Below are 20,404 nucleotides of genomic sequence, written 5' to 3' on the forward strand. Positions count from 1 at the left end.
CAGCTATACCAATTTGCAGTCCCACCAGCATGTAGGAGGGTTCCTTTTCCTCCACATCCTCTCCAACATTTGTTATTACTTGTCCTGTTTATTATAGCTGTTCTAACAGCTGTGCGATGGTATCTTATTGTGATTTGATTTGCATTTCCCTAATAGCTAGTGATATTGAGCATCTTTTCATATATTTCTTGGCCATTTGTATGTCTTCTAGGGAGAGGTTTCTGTTGAGGTCCTCTGCCCAGGTTTGACTGGATCGTTTTTTTGTTGTTGTTATTGAGTTGTATGAGTTTTTTATATATTTTGAATATTAGGCCCTTATCGAAGGCATTGCTTGCAAATATATTTTCCCATTCAGATGGTTGTCTCTTTACCTTGTTGACAATTTATTTTGCTGATCAGAAGCTTTTTAGTTTCACGTAGTCCCACTCATTTATTTTTGCTTTTACTTCCCTTGACTTTGAGGTCAAATTCATAAATTCCTCTTTAAGTCCAAGGTCCTTGAGATTATATCCTATGCTTTCTTCTTTACATTTTATTGACTCTGATCTTATATTCAATTCCTTAATCACTTTTGAGTAAATTTTGGTGTGTGGTGATAGACAATAGTCTAGATTCATTCTTTTGCAGGTGGCTTTTCGGTTTTCCCAGCACCATTTATTGAAGAGGCTTTCCCTTCTCCACTGTATCTTTTTGGCTATTTTATTGAAAATTATTTGCCCGTATGAATATGGGTTTACTTCTGGACTCTCGATTATGTTCCACTGGACTGTGAGTCTGTTTTGCTGCCTATACCATGCCATTTTGTTTACCGTCGCTTTGTAGTATGATTTGAAGTTGGACAGAGTGATGCCTCCAGCCTTGTTCTTTTTTCTAGGATGCCATTGGCAATTCGGGGTCTTTTGTGCTTCCATACAAAACTGATGATTTTTGGTTCTATTTCTTTACAAAATGCCAATGGGCTTCTCTTAGGGATTGCATTAAATCTGTATAATGCTTTAGGTAATATGGTCATTTTAACTATGTTGATTCTTCCAGTCCGAGAACACAGAATATCTTTCCATTTCTTTGTATCTTCCTTGATTTCTTTTAATAGGATCCCGCAGTTTTAATTATATAGGTCCTTCACATGTTTGGTTAAATTTAATGCTAGGTATTTTATTCTTTTTGTCGCAGTTGCAAAAGGAGTTATTTTTTCTACTTCTTTTTCAGACGCTTCATTATTAGAGTAGAGGAATGCCATGGATTTTTGAAGGTTGATTTTGCATCCAGAGACTTTACTGTATTTGCTTGTTCTTTTAGTAGTGTTCCTGTGGAGTCTTTAGGGTTTTCTATATAGAGAGTCATGTCATCTGCAAAGTGACAGTTTGACATCTTCATTTCCTATTTGGATGCTTTTTATATCTTTCACTTGCCTAATTGCACTTACTAGGACCTCTAATGTTATCCTGAATAACAGTAGCAATAGTGGACAGCCTTGCCTTGTTCCTGATCTTAGAGGGAAGTTTTTCAGTTTTTCACCATTAAGTTTAATGTTGGCTGAGGGTTTGTCATAGATGGCCTTTATTATGTCAAGGTAATTTCCTTCTATACCAATTTTGTTAAGTGTTTTGATCATAAATGGATGCTGTATCTTGTCGAAGGCATTTTCTGCATCTATTGACATGATCATATGATTCTTATTTCTTAATTTGTTTATGTTGTATATCACATTAATCAAATTGCATATGTTGAACCATCCCTGTGCCCTTGGGATGAAGCCCACTCGATCGTGGTGTATAATCTTTTTAATATGTTGCTGTATTCAGTTTGCTTGTATCTTATTTAGGATTTTTGCATCTGTGTTCATGAGAGAGATTGGTCCATTGTGTGTGTGTGTGTGTGTGTGTGTGTGTGTGCGCGTGCACGCGCATGCGTGTTCTCTTTACCATGTTTTGGTATCAGGGTAATATTAGCCTCATAAAATGAGTAGGAAGTATTGCTTCCTCTTTGATTCTTTGGAGGAGTTTGAGGAGAATAGGTATTAACTCTTCTTTGAATGTTTGGTAGAATTCACTGGTGAAGACATCTGGCTTTGAACTTTTACTTTTTGGTAGGTTTTTGATGATTGTTTCAATTTCCATACTGCTGATCAGTCTATTTAGACTTTCCAGTTCTTCTTGATTCAGTCTAGGAAGGTTGTATCTTTCTAAGTACTGGTCCATTTCTTCTAGGATATTAAATTTGGTGTTATATACTTTTTCATAGTATTCTTGTATGATCCTTTGTATTTTTGTAGTGTCTGTCATTATTCCCTCTCTCTCATCTCTGATTTTGTTCATTTGTGTCCTTTCTCTTTTTTCTTTAGTGAGTCTAGCCAGGGGCTTGTCAATTTTATTAACCTTCTCAAAGAATCAGCTCTTTGTTGCATTTATTTTTTCTATTGTTTTCTTGTTTTCAATTTCATTTATTTCTGCTCTGATATCGATTATTTCTTTCTTTCTGCTTAATTTAGGCTTCATTTGTTCTTCTCTAGTTTTTAAGATGAAGCATTAGGTTGTTTATTTGGGCTCATTCTAGTTTTCGGAGATAGGCCTATAATTATTGTGAACTTACCTCTTATGACTGATGGCTTTTGCTGTGTCCCAAAGTTTTGATATGTTGTACTATCATTATCATTTGTTTCTATATATCTCTTGATCTTTCTTTTTATTTCTTTTCTGACCCAATTATTCTTCAGTAGCATATTGTTTAATCTGCATGTGTTTGTGGTTTTTCCTGATTTCTTTTTGCAGAGTTGATCTCTAGTTTCAAAGCATTATGATCAGAGAATGTGGCTGGCATGATTTCAGCCCTCTTATGTTTGTTGCGGCTATTTCTGTGTTCCAGTATGTGGTTGATTCTTGAGAATGTTCCATGTGCACTAGAGAAGAATATAAAAGCTGCTGATTTGGGATAGAAGGCTCTGTAAATATCAATTATGTCCAGTTGGTCTAATGTGTCATTTAAGGAAGTTATTTCCTTATTGATTTTCTGTTTGGATGATCTGTCCATATCTGACAGTGGGGTTTATAGGTCCCCTACTACGATAGTGTTTTGGTCTGTCTCTCCCTTTAATTCTGTTAGTAATTTCTTTACGTATTTCGGGGCTCCCTGATTGGGAGCATAGATATTAATAACTTTTATGTCTCCTTGGTTCATGATTCCCTTTATCATTATGAAGTGTCCCTCAATATCTTTCTTTACCTTTTTTATTTTGAAGTCTCTTTCATCTGATATTAGTACCGCTACTCCTACTGTTCTCTGAAGGCCATTTGCTTGAAATACATTTTCCACCCTTTTAGTTTGAGTCTGTATTTTTCTTTGGAGCTGAAATGTGTCTCCTGGAGGCAGCATATAGTTGGGTTTTGTTTTTTGATCCAATCTGCAACTCTGTGCCTTTTTATTGGTGAGTTTAGTCCATTTACATTTAGGGTGATTATTGAAATATGAGGTCTGCTTATCGCCATTTTATCTTTGCTTTCTTATAGCTCGGTGTTTCCATTGCTTCCTTGTCCTTGTGCTTCTGTTTTCTTTATTTTGGATGGGTTTTGTGGCTTTTTCCTCTGATTCTTTTTGTTTTATGTTATATACTTCAGTTCTGAATCTTTGGCATGTGGTTACCATTATGAATATAGAAAAATAGTTATATATATACAGTCATCCATCTTTTTCTGCATGTGCCTTATCTCCATTCCCCTTTGTGAATTTGTATCTTTGAATCCTCCCCTTTTCAGTCACTGTCATCTCGATTTGTCCCTATGTATGCTGAACATTCATTACTATCTTGCTATAGCAAATTTCTTTTTATTTTAAGCTTATAAAGCCCTGTTTCTAGTAAGGGTTGTACTCCTCTGCTTTTATCAGCCTGCTAGTCACCTTACTCCTAATTATGTTTTTTTTGGTCATTTTGTTGTAGGTGAGCTGACCTCTTTCAGTATTTCCTGTTGTGCAGGCCTTGTAGTGGAGAATTCCCTCAATTTTTGTATGTCTGGTAAAGTCTTAATTTCTCCTTATTTCTAAAGGAGAGCTTAGCTGGATACATTATTCTTGGCTGGTAGATCCTTTCATTTAATAGTTTGAATATTTGATTCCACTCCATTCTGGCTTGAAAGTTTTGTGCTGAGAAGTCTGACAATAATCTAATGTGTTTTCCTTTATAGGTTACCATCTTCTTTATCCTGGCTGCCCTGAGAATTCTGTCTTTGTTGTTGATTTTTGATAATTTAATGCAATGTGTCTTGGTGAAGGCCTTTTTGGGTTGAGATTATTGGGTGTTCTGTTGACTTTGAATTCCAAGCTCTAGCTCATTCCTTAGATTTGGGAAATTATCATCAACTATTTGTCTGAAAATGCTTTCTAATCCCTGCTCCTTTTCCTTCCCTTCGAGAATTTCCATTATTCTTATGTTTCCGCTCCTGATGGTTTCAGCTAGTTTTTGTATTTCTCTTTTATTATTTTTCATTCTTCAGTTTCTCTCTTCTTCCTTCTGATTTATTTCTCGATTTCTGTCTTCGATATCACTGATCCTTTCCTCCATTTGGTCGACTGTATTTTCCAAACTTGTTATTTAACTTTTCAACTCTTGCAGTGTGTTTTTTATATCAGAAGGTCTATTTGGTTCTTTTTGAGGGTTTCAATCTCCATGTTAAAAAAAACTTATTCTGCTCATCTATTTGCTTGTTCAATTCCTGAAATTGTTGATTTGAGTTGTTTTCGATCTCATTGAGTTTTTTTTTTTTAGAAATACCATCCCAAGTTCTCTGTCATTTAAGTCACATATTTCTATGTCAGTAAGCTTATTTTTTGGAGATTTTTCTCATTCTTTCTGAGCTGCATTGTCACCTTGGTTGTTTATAGTGTTTAATGGACTATTTCTCCATCTGGGCATTAATGGAAATGTATTCTGCTTTTTTTTCCCAGAAAGAAGATTTATTATATAATATTCCCTAGGCTGTTGCAAATAAGGTGTTTTTCTTTTGATTTCCTGTAAATGGTGTTTAAGCCTCTTGGATCTCTGCTTTATATAAAAATTTTAATGTCTTTTTTTCCTTATAGATGTTTAATCACACTCACTACCCTCAGTCTCAGTTCCTGTCAGTTTTAGTGACAGTTTTGGTAGTGTTTGCTTAAATTCTCCTGGGGGCTCCATGGTGTTACTTCTCGGAGGGTATGGGGGGCAGTACCCTCTGGGTTGGAGGATGGGGGCTGAGGCTTAGCCTCTGTTTTGAAACCACGGCTAGTAAAAATCAACCATTGTTTCTCTGTCATCCCCGCATTTCTACTGTCCCCATTTCTCTGCCTTCTGCCCTGATGACTTGACATTGTCGCTGGTGCATGGAGCTCATGGCTCTCCCAGGCAGAGCTGTTCAGGGAACTTGCCACTCCTTCTCCCCTCCCTCTCCTTCTACCAGTAGCGCCAGCAGCTGTGAGAGGCAGCTTCTTTTTTTCTCTCAGTCTGCCGCCGGACACCTAGGATTCTGACCTGTGATAGCCCTTATGTACAGATCCCATGCTCGGATATGCTGGTGTGCAGTTTGGGTGCTTTTTGTTGAGTTTTAGATGTCTAGCTCCCTGTTGTTTCAAGGGGAGAGATCTGGGGTCATCTCTCACTCCACCATGTTTCCCAGGATCCTCCCATTCATTTTTTAATTATTTTAAGGATAAGGTGGGAGTTTTCTGAAAGTTTCTAACAGATGCTCAGGTGAAAGCTTTGGGAGAATGATAGGGTTGTGAGACATGTGTTTAGTTTTGGAGATGTTTGATCTCTGAAGGAGATATCGGTAGGCAGCTGGACACATACATCTGGAGCCCTAATATTGGGCAGGAAGATTGAAGGCTTCATCATGTTAGACTACACAGGGCCAATGTGGAACCACAGTAGAGTATTTTGTTCATAATCGAGAGAACATTTTTAATACTTGCCAATAGCATTCTAGATTGTGTGTGTGTGTAACTTTAACAATAAAATGAATTATACCACTTTATGAACTTCCTTTTTTCATCTTTACATCATGGACATATTTCTACATTGTCAGCTCTTCATCTGTAATAACACTTTTGACTATTCCATTGTATTAATGTACCATGATTTATTTAACCAATCCCATTTTGAGACATTTAAGTTGTTTCTGGTTGTTCTCTGTCATTACCAGTATTGCAGTAAACATCCTCTTTGTCACATCCTTAACTGTTTCTTTGATATAAATCATAAAATATAGATTGGATAGATAGGAGGGTAAAAATTGATGAGTTTACACTCTCGTACTCTTGCCAAACTGTGTATTATTTTTTGGAAAATGTCAGTTTGATAAGTGAAAAAGAGCTTTTTGTTGTAGTCTGTTCCTTTAATTATGAGTGAGGTTGAGTTTTCTTCATATGCTTATATTATTGCTAATACCTTATTGGGTAGTCACTTTTGAACTAATTTGAGTTAATTAAGGATAGTCATTCTGTTATAATGTTACACATATTTCTTCTCAGTTTTGATATTTGTTTTATGATTGATTCATTTTTAACATCCACAACTTTTGATTTGTATATAGTTAAATGCACCAGCCTTTCCTTTATGGTTTATACTTTACATGTCTCTCATCATAGGGCAGGGACTTCAAAGGGTCAAGGAGACGTACCCACCCAGAACTCCTGCCTTTTCCTTTCAGACCATACTCCAGGTGCTTTGAAGCTGAGAATTCCCTGCTCAGTCTGCTTCCAGGGCTTCCAAGGGCCTCTTCTTGGGTCTGTCTTCCTAAGAGGGGGCACTGTTCCATAGGTGTGAGTTCTCCTAGTTCTCGGGGGTAGTTGTTTGATGGAAGAAATGTGGGTAGAGCTTGGATATGTGGACTGGGTGGTACACACATATATGCCCAAGGTCCCTAATCATATAGGAAGGAGGGAGATCAGGGGAGGGGGCAAAAGGGGGGGATTGTGAGCTTATATTTATATTCTTGCTTCTGGCCTTGTAAATGTCAGGGGTGGACCTGTTTCTCATAGCTGTATTTATTATTTTAATCATATTTAAATCTTAAATCTGTCTAGCATTTCCTTTGGGATGAGGTATGAGGTCAAAAAACAACTTTTCCCTCCATCACCTCTCTGGTTTTATAGATGAGGGATACATTTGTATCCTTTTAGATAGGCTTTTTTTTTCACTCAGCATAATTTCCTTGAGGTTCATCCAAGTTGTTCCATTTATCGAGTTTGTTCCTTTTTATTGTTGAATAGGATTCCATTTGCATTCTTTTTGAATAACGTTATTCAGTCATAAATCAACCTACTTGTGTAACAGTGCAGAGCACATCTCAAAGTCTTGTGTGAATGTATTCTATGAGAAAGTGTCTTTAACTACTTACTGAAACTCAAAGACCCTTCGTCAGTGGCATTATCTCAGTCTACCAGTCTCACTACTACATTGTTTTTCTATCAAGATCAGCAGCCTTGATTTCTGAGCTCCTTTTAGAAATGTCTGGCTTTTGAAAATTGGGCTGTTGTCAAACTAGTCTTCCTTCATTTTTGTTGTTGGCCTTGATTTTTCAGAGATTATCAGCAATGGCTTCTTAATCAGGAATGTCGGTTAGCTCAATACCATGGGATACCCTTGATGTGGGTCCACAGACCCAAATTCATTTTAAACTACTTGTTCTCAGTATCTCAGCATCTGTTGGGCTCTGACGAACTATTATTCACATTTTTGCTATTGTTTCCAATTTGAAAGCTATCGTTATTTAAGATGAAATAGAAATAGGAGCCAAGTCATCCCACTGGTATTCTTGCTTGCTCATTTGCTCTCTGTCACCTGTTCACATATATCTTCTACTTAGGGTCTATGATCTTACCTTGAAATATCTGAGCTACTATAACTACATTAGTTCTAGTAGTTTGTCAGCGTGTTTCTAGTGTAGCTACATTGTGTTGCTTAGTCATTTCTCCTTTTTTTCCTTCAAGATTGTGAGGGGTTGATGAAATTATGAGGATTTTTTCCCCCAAAATCTTTTTTTAAATTTCTCTTAAACAGTAGTGTATGTAAGAGTCACTGTGGTCTCTTGTAGAAAATTTCGTTCCTAATATCTGGGGACTACCTTTGTACCTATCACTTTTTTTGTCTGGTCATTCATTACCCAATGTATTTAAGATGACTTGGCCATATTTCCAAGTTTCTTTCACTTCTACTTTTACCAATCAGTTCTTCTTTTTGGTGAAATTTATACAGAGTTGTAGTTCCTCTTGCTGCTTCTTCAGCATTTTAAAGGGTGAAATTTCCCTCTTGTAAGATCAGCACAACCCTTCCCCTTTGATAGGTGTATTGTTTCCTGTCTGACTCTCCCTTCTCAGATCTCCTGTGCCCTGCAGAACACCTGTTCTTTGGTGCATAAATGTCCATATATTCTCACCCATTTTTTCTGGAACTCTTTGCTTTGATTACACTATTTTCTTCACTACCCTCTTAAATGGAAGCTGCTCATTCTTCCATAATTCCTCAATCTCAAAACTAGTTTCTGGTGCTAGGTAATTCAACAACTTTGCTTTTCCCTTTTCTTTAATATGCATGCCATTGGGTAGTATATTAACTCACATCATCATCACCGATTACATCATTGTTACACCCATTCTTTGTTGCCTCTTGCACCTAGTTTAGTATTTTTTGCTATCCTAATTCCTGGCATCATCCTAGACTATGTCACTGGCCACACTGATGCATCATCAAATACTCCAGCATGACACTTCCTTGACCTCCAACAATATAACCTTCATTTTTGCTCTTCTTCAGTAGCTTCTTCATATGGCCACACTTTGTGCCTTGCCACCAACTTGAACTGTTCTACTTCTGTATTTCAAACTCTGAAATTCTGCTTTTTAACTAATACTTCTAGCCTTTCACATTCCCCATCCCCTTACTCTCACAGAACCTCTTTGACCTCATTGACACTTTTAATCCCTTCTCTTTTCTTGCTGACTTCAATCCTGTCCTGACACTATGGTCTTTCCCACTCAATCAGCCATTTCACACCTGCACTCAACCCTGACGGTCATTTGATATTAATTCCCACCAGTATCCTCGATTCTCTCATATCCCTCTTATTCCCTGCACCTGTCCTGCTAATCTCCAAACCTAGATGGACTTTAGCATATGTTTTCTTCTGTCCTGTTCCCAGACTGCTGAGTAGTACTCAGGAAAATCATTTCACCATGCAGATTATGTCCATGACCAGACTGTGATTTCTGATCACAGCTGCATCCTCAATGGCTGTTTACTAATCCTTTTTTACACATTCTTGGTTGGTTCCTTTTCCAATTTCCCACAGCATCTGTTCTATTTTCTTAGTATACTCCTCTGATGCCCTAATTTAGCCCTCCCTATCCCCAACTCCACTCAGCAGATAATCTAGTTATATACTTCCCTGAAAACAGCCCATTGGTTACAGACTCTCTCTTTTCCTCAAAACATTTATTTCTATGGCTACTTTTATCTTCATTCTTTGTGTATCATTTTTCCCCAAGGCTCACCTGTCTTTTCAATTATTCCCAAATGCCTCCTTTAAAATATTCTATTCCATTAATCTCTCCTTTCTCTATCTTACATCTTTAGTATTTTTCTCCAAGAGCTCTTTTTCTTCTCTCTGCAAACATATCCAAGAATCCCTCTTTCACCTACTTCCCCAAATCTTTTAATCCTACCATCCCCACCGACTAATGGGATATCTTTCTTTCATTTTATCTGAAAATTTCTTAAAAGAGCCATCTATCCTTATCTTTCAGTCTTCAGTTCATAAATTCTGGCTTGTGAACCCTTCCTTTTACTAAAAACTGACCTCTCATAGGTCAGCAGCATTGACTTCTAAATTTAGATCGGTTGGATTGGATGTCTTGAGATACCAAAAACAGAGGAGAGAAAGTGGGGTGGGGGGCGGGGTGTGTGTGTGTTGCCCATGCCTGATTAGAGAGGAAAAGAAGTATGAGGGCGAGGGTATGGAATTTAATATTAGGCCTTTCTTCTGTTCTAGGGAAGTTCATTGTGTGATCTAACATCGCTTTTTTCTCTTTGCTTTTATTCTCAACTAACTGTTATTAACCATATTTCCACCATCTCATTTGTTGAATTCCATAAGAAAATACCACCTTTTTACTACAAATTATGATGATAATGGTAATGATAGTGGCAACCTTTTGAATGCTTACTCTACACTATGCACTATGCTAGATATTTACATGCATTATAAAGTTTAATCTTTATAACAGCTTAGTGAAGTATTTTAATACCTATTTTACAGATGGGCCAATGAAGAAGGTTCAGAGAGGGTAAGTGTCTTAACCAAGATCACATGACAAGAGGCAGCACAGGGAGCTGAACTCTGGTCAGCTTGGCTTTAAACCTCTCCTTAGACACTACACTCTACTGCTTTCTGTGATCTAGTGCCAGATGTCTTTTTACTAGCTTTTGATGATAACTGTGAGATCATATTTACTTTTTAGTGTTTCAAGTGCCCTAGTGACTTTGTTGCTACTACCCTGTTAAATCAGTCTGTGGACTTCTTCAGACCTAGGCATGATTTCTAGCTCTTTTGTTTAGTTTTCTCCTGAAGAGTAGTGGGTATCTCTCATCCACCATGGTTTTTCTTTCTGTGTTACATTTTTGGTGATTTTTCCCTTCCTTTAACAATTTCCTTTAAGTCTACATTTATGTTAATGAATCTTCAGCAAAATCTTTTCTTTTTGGTCCATGTGAAATTTCCTCCTTCCCTTGTCAGAAGTCTGTCATTCTGAGATCTTAAGCGATTGCCCAGGAAAACTATATCCTATTCTTTGACATCATCTAAATAGCAAGATATTCATTTTCCCATATCTTAAATTCTAGTCAAAAGTTAAGACCTTCAACAGGAAGAATAGGTGAAAAGCTTCCACATGTCCCTGAAGTCTTCAGTTTTCTACCTAAACTTTTAGGTAGGTATAGTCCAGGTTATTCTTGGTCGTATAACTTATGCCTAGATCTAAACATTTGCAGGACTAAAGATAAACTGGGAGATGTACAGAATCCATATCCATCTTAATGAGTCAAAAAACATCAGGACTAGAGAATCCACTGGGACTGGAACAACAACAACAACAGCAGCAGCAACAACAACAAAGGCAAACTTACTGTTAATTGGGATGGGAGGCTTGACATAGATAAAGACAACTGCAAAGTTAATAGGAAATACTGCTTCTCCCAAAGTCATGCAGCAGTTGTAAAAAGCCATAAAGGTACTCTCTTTTAGTGAATACTGCTGTGTCAATGATATCCCAGACCCACTCTATTATTCCCTATTACTGGGGATTCCCAGTTGCTGAGCTTCCCTTGCCTCAGAACAGCACCCAACCCCTAGTATTTCTCCACTTCTTCTAATCCTGTTGCAGAAATAATGACCAATCCAGAATTTATCCCCACTTTCCTTAGACCACTCTCAGAATCATTTAACAGGAACCCAAAAGATGCTTCCCTTCTCCTTCTTGTCAAGTGGCATCCCATGGTTCCTCTGGAGTGCCCTCTGTTGTGATGTGTGAATAAATTGGACTTTGTTGGTCTACAGGCTTGTTCTTGGTGGTCTCTAGCTGATAAATTTTTTTAATGCCCACAGCACCTGTTCTTCCTAGATGGTCTCCCATCCAAGTACTAACCAGGCCCGACCCTGCTTAGCTTTCACGATCAGATGAGATCAGGTGTGTTCAGGGTAGCATGGCTGTAGACTCTAGCTGATAAAATTTTAAATGTCAGTCTTATCTTGGGATTTCTCCAAATGAGAAAATACCCATTTTTTTAGAGTTGGGTAGAAACTATCTTTATACAGGAGCAAAGAAGTTTGATAAACACATCAATAGCATAAGCAGGATTTCAGGGGGCATAAAAAATTCCCGTAAGCAAATTAACCTTACAGGTTTCTCAGAAAGAACCTATATGCAGCTTAATACACATAGCACAAATTGTAGAAAAGACTGCTTGTTTATTTAAACAGGAGGCCTATTTATTTAAGTTCAAGCCTGGCTCAGTTCCGTATTTCCTGCCTTGAGAATGAAGGCCTCCACCACCTTCCTGGCTCATCCCAGGTATAGTGCTGATAACAGATGAATATGGTGCTGTCTTAGCCTAGAGTTAATAGCATGAGCAAAAAATGCAGTATTAAGAATGAAATTAGGGACTTGACATACCTGTGTCATGGTGGTAAAAGTATGCAGACTTCATGAGCAGCCAGACAGTGACTCCAAAAGGAAGTGAGTGGTGAAAGAAGTAAGAGACATTTATTGGTTTAAAAATATTTTTAAGAAAGTGTTTGAGTTGGGATTGGGTAGGGAGTGAGGGCAAGTGATTCTGTGTAAAAGGCTAGAAGCCAAAATGAATAAGCCATACTGGAAAAATAGCCCTTTCCCTTGAGACTGGAGAAGCAAAGAACAAAAAAGTTTGCATTCATTGATCTCTCTTCTTAGTGAAGTATCTGATTTGAGGGTTGGGGAGGGTCTGATTAGGATTTAAGAAGAGACTGTTAGAATGGGTGACCATCATAGAACCATAAAAGTAGTCTAGAAAGGAGAAGAAACAGAAATGTCTAGCATTACCTAGGACAGAGCAGTAACCACTTGGCAACTTCTTTTGAAGGCATTTTCCTTGTTAACTGTGTAGAAGATGCTTTCAACTTCTGCTTGCCTGGACCACTCAGAACAAGGAGCTATTTCTTTCTTTTTTTTTCTGGCCTTAAATTAGTAAAAAAGGAATTTGATTTCCTTCCTTGGATGGTATCTCAGGACAAATATTACAAACCAGGTCAGTATTCCCCTCAAAAGAGGAATGACAGGGGAATTCCATGTCAGTTACTTTGAAGACCTGTTTCCCAGTGAGGCTATTTAGGATATGGTCCATGTTCTTCTGTTTGTGGACCATTAAATCTGTCTTTTTACTTGTTATCACCAAAAAGTGCTAAAGAATGCCTGTATTGCATCATCATTTTGGCTGAAATCGAAGCCTTAATTCTTCTGAATTTGCGTAAACTGCACCTTTCTTATCTTCAACAACTTCATCGAAGTTGGTTAACTGGTTATGTGGTAACTCTACCTCTTTTGGGTCCTTTATTTCCTATTTTGATGTGATGCATGTTCTATTTTTAACTGACTACAACATAATATTAAGTATGATAAATTCACTTTGGTCTGGAAGAGTATTTGTTCAGTAGCCATTTATTGAGCACCAACTATGTGCCAAAAAATGTCAAATGATATTTTGAGTAATTGAGCTTTTTTGATGAATTACAGCATCAAACCACTTAACAAGATATGTTCTTTTTAAAGAGCTGTCACAAGAAGAGTAGGTGAGAGATTACTTTTGAAAAGAAACTTCATTAATTCCATTCAATTGTAAGCAAAGCCAGTGTATTTTAGCAAAACGTGTAGCTTGAAACAGACTTTTGCCAGCTATAGCTTTAATAAACAAGTAGCATTTAGTGCCGGGGTTTGTGCTAAACTCAGTAATACCCCCAACATCCCTATGATGTAGTTACTCTTTTCACCTTCATTTTATAGTTGGAGAAAACCAAGTCACATGGATCTTTAGCACCTTGTCCAAGGTTACAAGACTATTAAGCCCTGATGTTGAGATTCCAATATAGGTAGTCTGTTTCTGCAGTTTGTGCTATGTGTATTAAGCTGCATATAGGTTCTTTCTGAGAGACCTGTAAGGTTAATTTGCTTATGGGGATTTTTCATGCACCCTGAAATCCTGCTTATGCTATTGATGTGTTTATCAAACTTCTTTGCTCCTGTATAAAGATAGTTTTCTACCCAACTCTAATCTAGATTATGACAAATTCTGAATTAATGGTATTTATTTTCAAATTTTATCATTTTTATCATTTTTTTGCTCATTTTTTGAGTGCTTACTATGTGCCAGGCACTTATCTCTAAGGCTTATTCTTTTAGCCATCACACTGTTCAGTTCCACAAGCCCTCTCTTCATTGTTCCCTCAGCAGCTGCTAAAGTCATCACATGGGATGACTTTATCTTGCCTAAGTCTATTAGTGACCACATCTCCAAAGTTCAGGGAAAAACCTTTCTTGAATTATATGAATATGCAGAATGGCTGAAAATTGTGTCACATACAACAAAGTATATGTGCTTCCAGGGCACCCAGTAGCAGGATTGAAATAGGTTCTTCAACAGTCTTGTGTTGTTTGTTCCATTTGGAAGGTGAACACACAGGATCATAGTCCTCTTCACCTTAACACCAGGAGGATCAAAGTCACAAAGGGGCTGAAGGATTTGCCTGGGGTTGCTCTAATCATTTGTGAGATTCTGTTTGGCCTTGAGAACATGTGACTTTAATCTATTTTTTTAAATAAGCGTTATTGAGACATAATGACATACAATAAATGGCCCATATTTAAAGTGTATAATGTGATAAGTTTTGTGATAACTTTTGAAATATATATATACCATCACCATGATCAAGATCATGAGAATATCCATCACCTCCAAAAGTTTCTCCCCAGTTCTTCATTAATTCCTCCTCTCTCAGCCAGGCCCCCATCTGCTTTCTATCACTATGTGTTAATTTGCATTTCTTAGAGTTTTATGTAAATGAACCATACACTATGTAGTCTCTTTTGTTTGGCTTCTTTTGTTCAGCATATTATTTTGAAATTCACCCATGTTGCATGTATGAATAACTCACTGATTTTTATTATCCTACTCTATGGACATAGTACAATTTATCCATTCTCCTGCTAATGGACACTGGAGTTGTTTTCAGTTGCTACAAATGTTTGCGAGTAAATCTTTCTATGGACATGCTTTTATTTCTCTTGGGTAAATAGCTAAGATAGGAATGATTGAATCATATGGTAGGCGTACATATAACTTTTTAAGAAACTGCCAACCTGTTTTCCAAAGTGGTTGCTGATGTGAATGTGAAATGGCAGTCAATGAGTTTTAGTTGCTCCACATCCTTGCCAATACTTGATATGGTCAATGTATTTAATTTTAACCATTCTAGTAGGTATGTAGTGGTATCTCAATGTAGCTTTAGTTTGCCTCTTAGTTTTATCTGTGTCATTATATTTAAATTGGGTTTTTATAGGCAGCATAGGTTTTATAGGCAGTCTATAGATTTCTGCCTTTAATTGGTTTGTTTAGACTGTTTACATTTTAAAAAGCTTTATTAAGATATAATTTACATACCATATAATTAACCTATCTATAGTATACAATTTAATGGTTTTTATTATATGCAGAGTTGTGAAACAATCAGCACAATCTAATTTTAGAACATTTTTATCACCCTGAAAAGAAACCCTGTATCCATTAGCAAACCATCTCACTACCCTTACCTCCACCCCAGCCCTAGGCCACCACTAAACTACTTCCTGTGTCTATAGATTTGCCTATTCTGGAAATTTTCTTCAAATGAAATCATACACTATGTGATTTTTTGTGGCTACTTCTTCAACATAATGTTTTCAAGGTTCATCTATGTTGTACCATGTTAACAGTACTTCATTCATTTTTTTCTTGGCTGAATAATATTCCATTATGTAGATAAGCCACATTTTGTTCATCGATTGATAGACTTTTGGGATGCTTCCACTTTTTGGCTATTATGAATAATGCTATATAAATTTTTTGGTGGCTACATATTTTCATTTGTCTTGGCTATATATCACGGAGTGAAATTGCTGGGTCATATTATAACTGTGTTTAGTATTTTGAGAAATTGTCAACCTTTTTTCCCCTAAAGCAGCTGCATTGTTTTATATTCCCAGCAGCAATGTATGAGAGTTCTAATTTCTCTATATTCTTGCCAACAGTTGTTATTGTCTGTCATGAGATGCCTTTCAATTTATTTAGGTCTTGTTTAATTTCTTTTAAGAACGTTTTAGAGTTTTTGGAGTATGAATTTTGTGCTTCTTTTGTTAAATGCATTACTATTTTATTATTTTGATGGTATTATAAATGTAATTGTTTTCTTAATTTTATTTCAGATTGTTGATTACTAGTGTATAAAGATGCTATTGAATTTCATACATTGACATTGTGTTCTGCAGCCTTGCTGAACTCATTTATTAGTTCTATTTTGTTTTAGTGAATTCCTTAGGGTTTTCTGTATATATGAGCATGTCATCTGTATTTACAGATAGTTTTACTTCTTACTTTCCAACATGGATGCCTTTTTCCAGCCTAATTGCCCTCTCTAGGACTTCCAGTACTGTATTGAATAGAAGCTGTGAGGTTGTGCATCTTGTGTTCTTCCTGATTTTAAGGGGAAAGTATTCAAACTTTCACGATTAGTTATGATGTTAGCTCTGGATTTTTCACAGTTTGTCTTTGATCAATTACTGCCTTGTGAAACAGGCAAGATATGTTTTCTCCACCCATATTAAATATGAAGAAATGCTGAGGAATTCACTAAAGATATAAAGCTTAGCAAGTGTTGGACCTGGGCCTCAACCCCAGGGTTTCTGACCCCAGAGTCTGTACTCTTTGCACACCAAGTGACCTTGTTGAATAAGCTTTTAGCTGTTTACATATGACTTTTCTATTTTGTGAATTTTAAAGCAATTTAAGATTGTATGATTCTAAAATCTGTGCGAGATACTTCCACCATATAAATTTGAAAACCCTGTGGCTCACTGAGGTTAAGTGGCTGTTATTTTCCAAAACCCTCTCTTAAACAAAGTAGGATAAAGGACTGCCATTTCCCTTCCTCCTCTCAAAAGGACCTGCACCCTACATCCTCAAAAATGTTTGGCTTGATTGTGTAACAACATTTATATGGCATTTTACTGATTACAGTGCATTTAAATTTTCTTCCATTTTAGAGCCACACCAGCCCTGTGAAAACAGGACCCCAAGGTGATGCATGTGCAGCTTCAAGTCTAGGAAGCACTGCTCTAGGGAACTGACCCTTTGCTTCTACTCAAACCTGACTCTCTTTGTTCTCTCACCAACCTCTCTGGCAATGTCCATGAGTTCTTGTCATGGCCAGTGTCAGAGCCTTTCTCCATAGCCAGACAATTGCTCTTTAGTCTTCGGAGTGGGACATACAAGATGATCTACTAGGATGTGGGAAGGAAACAATTAGAATTTTTTTTACAGATGATGTGTTATGGAATTATATACTTGAAACCTATATAATTTTATTAACTAATGTCACCTCAATAAATTTAATAAAACTAAAGAAAATAGAAGAAACTGCAACTCACCATAAAAAAAAACATAACAAACACATTAATAAGAAGTGCCCATTCAGACTGTAACCATCCACGTGCACTTTCTTTTGGGAGGAGGCTGAAAACCTTTGACAATCTTCCATGTATGGCATAAAGGTTCACAAAATCTTGGAACCATAGTCTTAGTACCAAAGACTTGAAATATTACAGTCACTATACACAGAATAAAAATGTCTTAAAATAAAAATGTTTTTAAAAGAGATATTTTTGTTGTTTCTCTAGCTGTTCTTTTATTCTCTGTATTTTCCTTTTTAATAAGGTTTATTTATGCCATCAACTCTTCCATTCAATGGTCTTAAGTACATTCACACTAATTTCAGAACATTTGTGTCTCCTACCAAAAAGAAATTACCTACCCATTAGTAGTCACTCCCCAGTTCCAAGAAACCACTAATCTACTTTCTGTCTCCATAGATTTTCCTATTGTAGATATCTCATATAAATAGAATGGTATAGTATGTGGTCTATTGTGTCTGGCCTCTTTCACTCAGCATGCTTTCAAGGTTCATCCAGGTCATAGTATGTGACAGTACTTCATTATTTTCTATTGCCCAATAATATTTCATTGTCTTGATAGATCATATTTTGTTAATCCAGTCACCAGTCGATGGATGTTAGGGGGCTGTTTCTACTTGTTTGCTATTATGAATAAATGCTACTATGAACATTTATATACAAGGATTTCGGTGGACATATGTTTTCATTTCCCTTGGATATCACGGTCTTCCTTGATTAGCATAAATGTTATGTGTCAAATATTGAGAGAAGAAAAACGGTAGAAAAGTAAATGTGGCTCTTTCAGAGAATTAAATTTTATTTTATTTTTTTGGCTTTTTATGCTGTCCCTCTCACTTTGTCCCATTTTATTGACCTTCCTATTTAGCTCTTTACTTTTCTTCCTGCCTGCTTCTTACTCCTGCTGGGGATGTTGCAAAGGGAAAGGAAACATTTATTGAATAATATTGAAGTGCTAAGTACTTCATATTTAACTTCATAGCAACCTTATATAATAAGGTTGGTGCTGTTAAACCCAATTAAAGAAGAGGAATCTAAAGCTCCGAGACTATTGTTCAGAAACACCTTGCAATTAAGAGGCAGAAGTAAGATGAGCCTACTTCTGTTTGATTCCAATGTCTATGCCCTTTTCATAGACCGTCTCTCAGATGAAGTATTTGAGGTTCAGAGGACAGATCTTGTTTCTCACTGGAGACACCAAGATATATATATGGAGTGAGAAAAAAGAAGTGAAAGATAATGCTAAGATTTTGTGAGACTATGTGAATGGGGGTATGTGGGAGGTGGAAGAGATGGTAGGTAAATACAGGAGTAAAACCTGGTTTAGGAAAGGGAGGTATTGTTCAGTGTTTAGTTTGGGACATATGGAATTTGAGGATATCATTTATTCAACTGATATTTGAGTGGCACAGTGCAGGCTGCCAAAATACAGAGATAGCCATGGTTCCCTGCCTTAATGGAGCTTGTGGGGTTAGTCTGGCAGACAGAAAAAAAATTATAATCAAATGTAATCAGTGTCATAACAGAAGAGAAATCTTTAATTCATGTGTGTGGAGAAGAAGATTGATTCTACATGGCTCTGAGGTTAGTATAAAGAAGTTCAAAATGGCTATAACTTAAGGTACAAATGGGGGAAGGACATAGAATTCTCAGGGATGGATATAGGAGATAAAATGATTAAAGAGTTGATAATATTGTTTCCCTCCACTTTCCCCCATCCTATAAGGGAAGAAAGTGATTGCCAGCAGCTACGTGGAACAATCAACTGGTAGTTCCCTGAGTCTTGTGCTTTGCTGCCCCCATGCCTTTGAATATGCCATGCCCTCTACTTGGAATTCTCCTTCCTGATCCCTTTGTCTGGCCTCCTCCTGCTCATCTTTATTATCATCTTTCAGAAAACCTGCCATGATCTCCCTGTTCCATGTCCCTACAGTTTCCCGGGTTTACTGATCACACTGTCTCTCCTATTAATTGTAAGTGCCCTAAGAGCAGGGACATGTTCATCAACCTGAGTAGCCACCCCCCCCACCAAGAATGTCTGACACACAGTAGGATGGATGCATGGATGAACTAAACAAAAATGACCATATTTTGAGAAAAATTTGCGTCTTATAAATAAGAGGAGGAGGATTTATCACTTCATAGAAAAGGAGCCTGCTTGTCAGGGGTGCTTAATCTGGGGTGATTTTCCCTCTCCCCCATCCCAGAATATTTGACAATGTGTGGAGACATTTGTAGTTGTCATAGTTGGTGGTAGGGGGTGGGGGCAGGTGGTTCCTGGCATCCAGTAGAGGTCAAGGATGCTGCTAAACAAAGAGCTATCCAGCCCAAAATGTCAGTAGCACTTAGGTTAAGAAATCCTTGTCTAATCTAGTTTAGCTTTTTTTTTAACCTAGAGCAGTGATTCTCAAAGTGTGCCCTGTGCCCCCAGCCTGACAGTGTCAGCATCACCTGGGAACTGTTAGGCCAATTCTAGGGTCATACCCCAAAGCCACTGAAGGAGAAATTGTGTGGTTAGGGCCAAGCACTGTTTGAGCAAGGCCTCCATGGTATTCTGATGCAGGCTGAAGTTTGAGAACCACTTCTAAAGTCAAAACCTGATTGGTAACAGAGCCCGCACCAGAATTCCAAGAGAAGCCAGAGTGGGAGTGGTCAAGGAATAACGTCTAAACAAGTCACAGGAAGTGATGGTTTCCAGAGTGGAAATGGTCATTGGTATCACATATTCTTGAGGAGTTGCCGAATATGAGAACAGCCAAAGGGAGGCAAGACACTATTGTTAAGACTCCTGAAACAGAGGAAAGTGAGCATAATGCTGTTAAGAAGGAAAGGTTTGAGTATGGGGGATCTGAAATCTTTTAGTTTGCAATCATCTATGCAAAATAACTGCTTTATAAAATTCAAATAGAATGTTAGGCTCATGGGAATAACTTTCCAGTATTCTCATCCTGCTAACACAGAGGCTCTTATGCTTTTTACTTTCTTCCTTTGAAGGAAGAACAAGCTTTGTCTGTGTACTTAACTATTTTTACAGTGAAGTATTCTGCTGTCACAATAAATAAAAAGGCATTTTCAAATATTATGCCAGAGCAGTAGGCAGCATTTTGTTATGGCAGCAAAGGTAAAATTG

General features: G+C 37.2%; 1 protein-coding gene and 1 pseudogene across 2 annotated transcripts in view; one reads left to right on the forward strand and one right to left on the reverse strand.

Annotated features, from left to right (window-relative positions):
- The window catches only part of CLCN5 (chloride voltage-gated channel 5), a 152,914-nt gene that overhangs the window by 20,396 nt on the left and 112,114 nt on the right, over window positions 1-20,404 (forward strand). The window lies entirely within an intron of this gene.
- LOC118608229 lies at window positions 11,619-11,737 on the reverse strand (annotated as a pseudogene).

Source organism: Rousettus aegyptiacus, unplaced genomic scaffold (genome assembly GCF_014176215.1).
Source record: "Rousettus aegyptiacus isolate mRouAeg1 unplaced genomic scaffold, mRouAeg1.p scaffold_m13_p_9, whole genome shotgun sequence".
Lineage (NCBI taxonomy): Eukaryota > Metazoa > Chordata > Mammalia > Chiroptera > Pteropodidae > Rousettus > Rousettus aegyptiacus.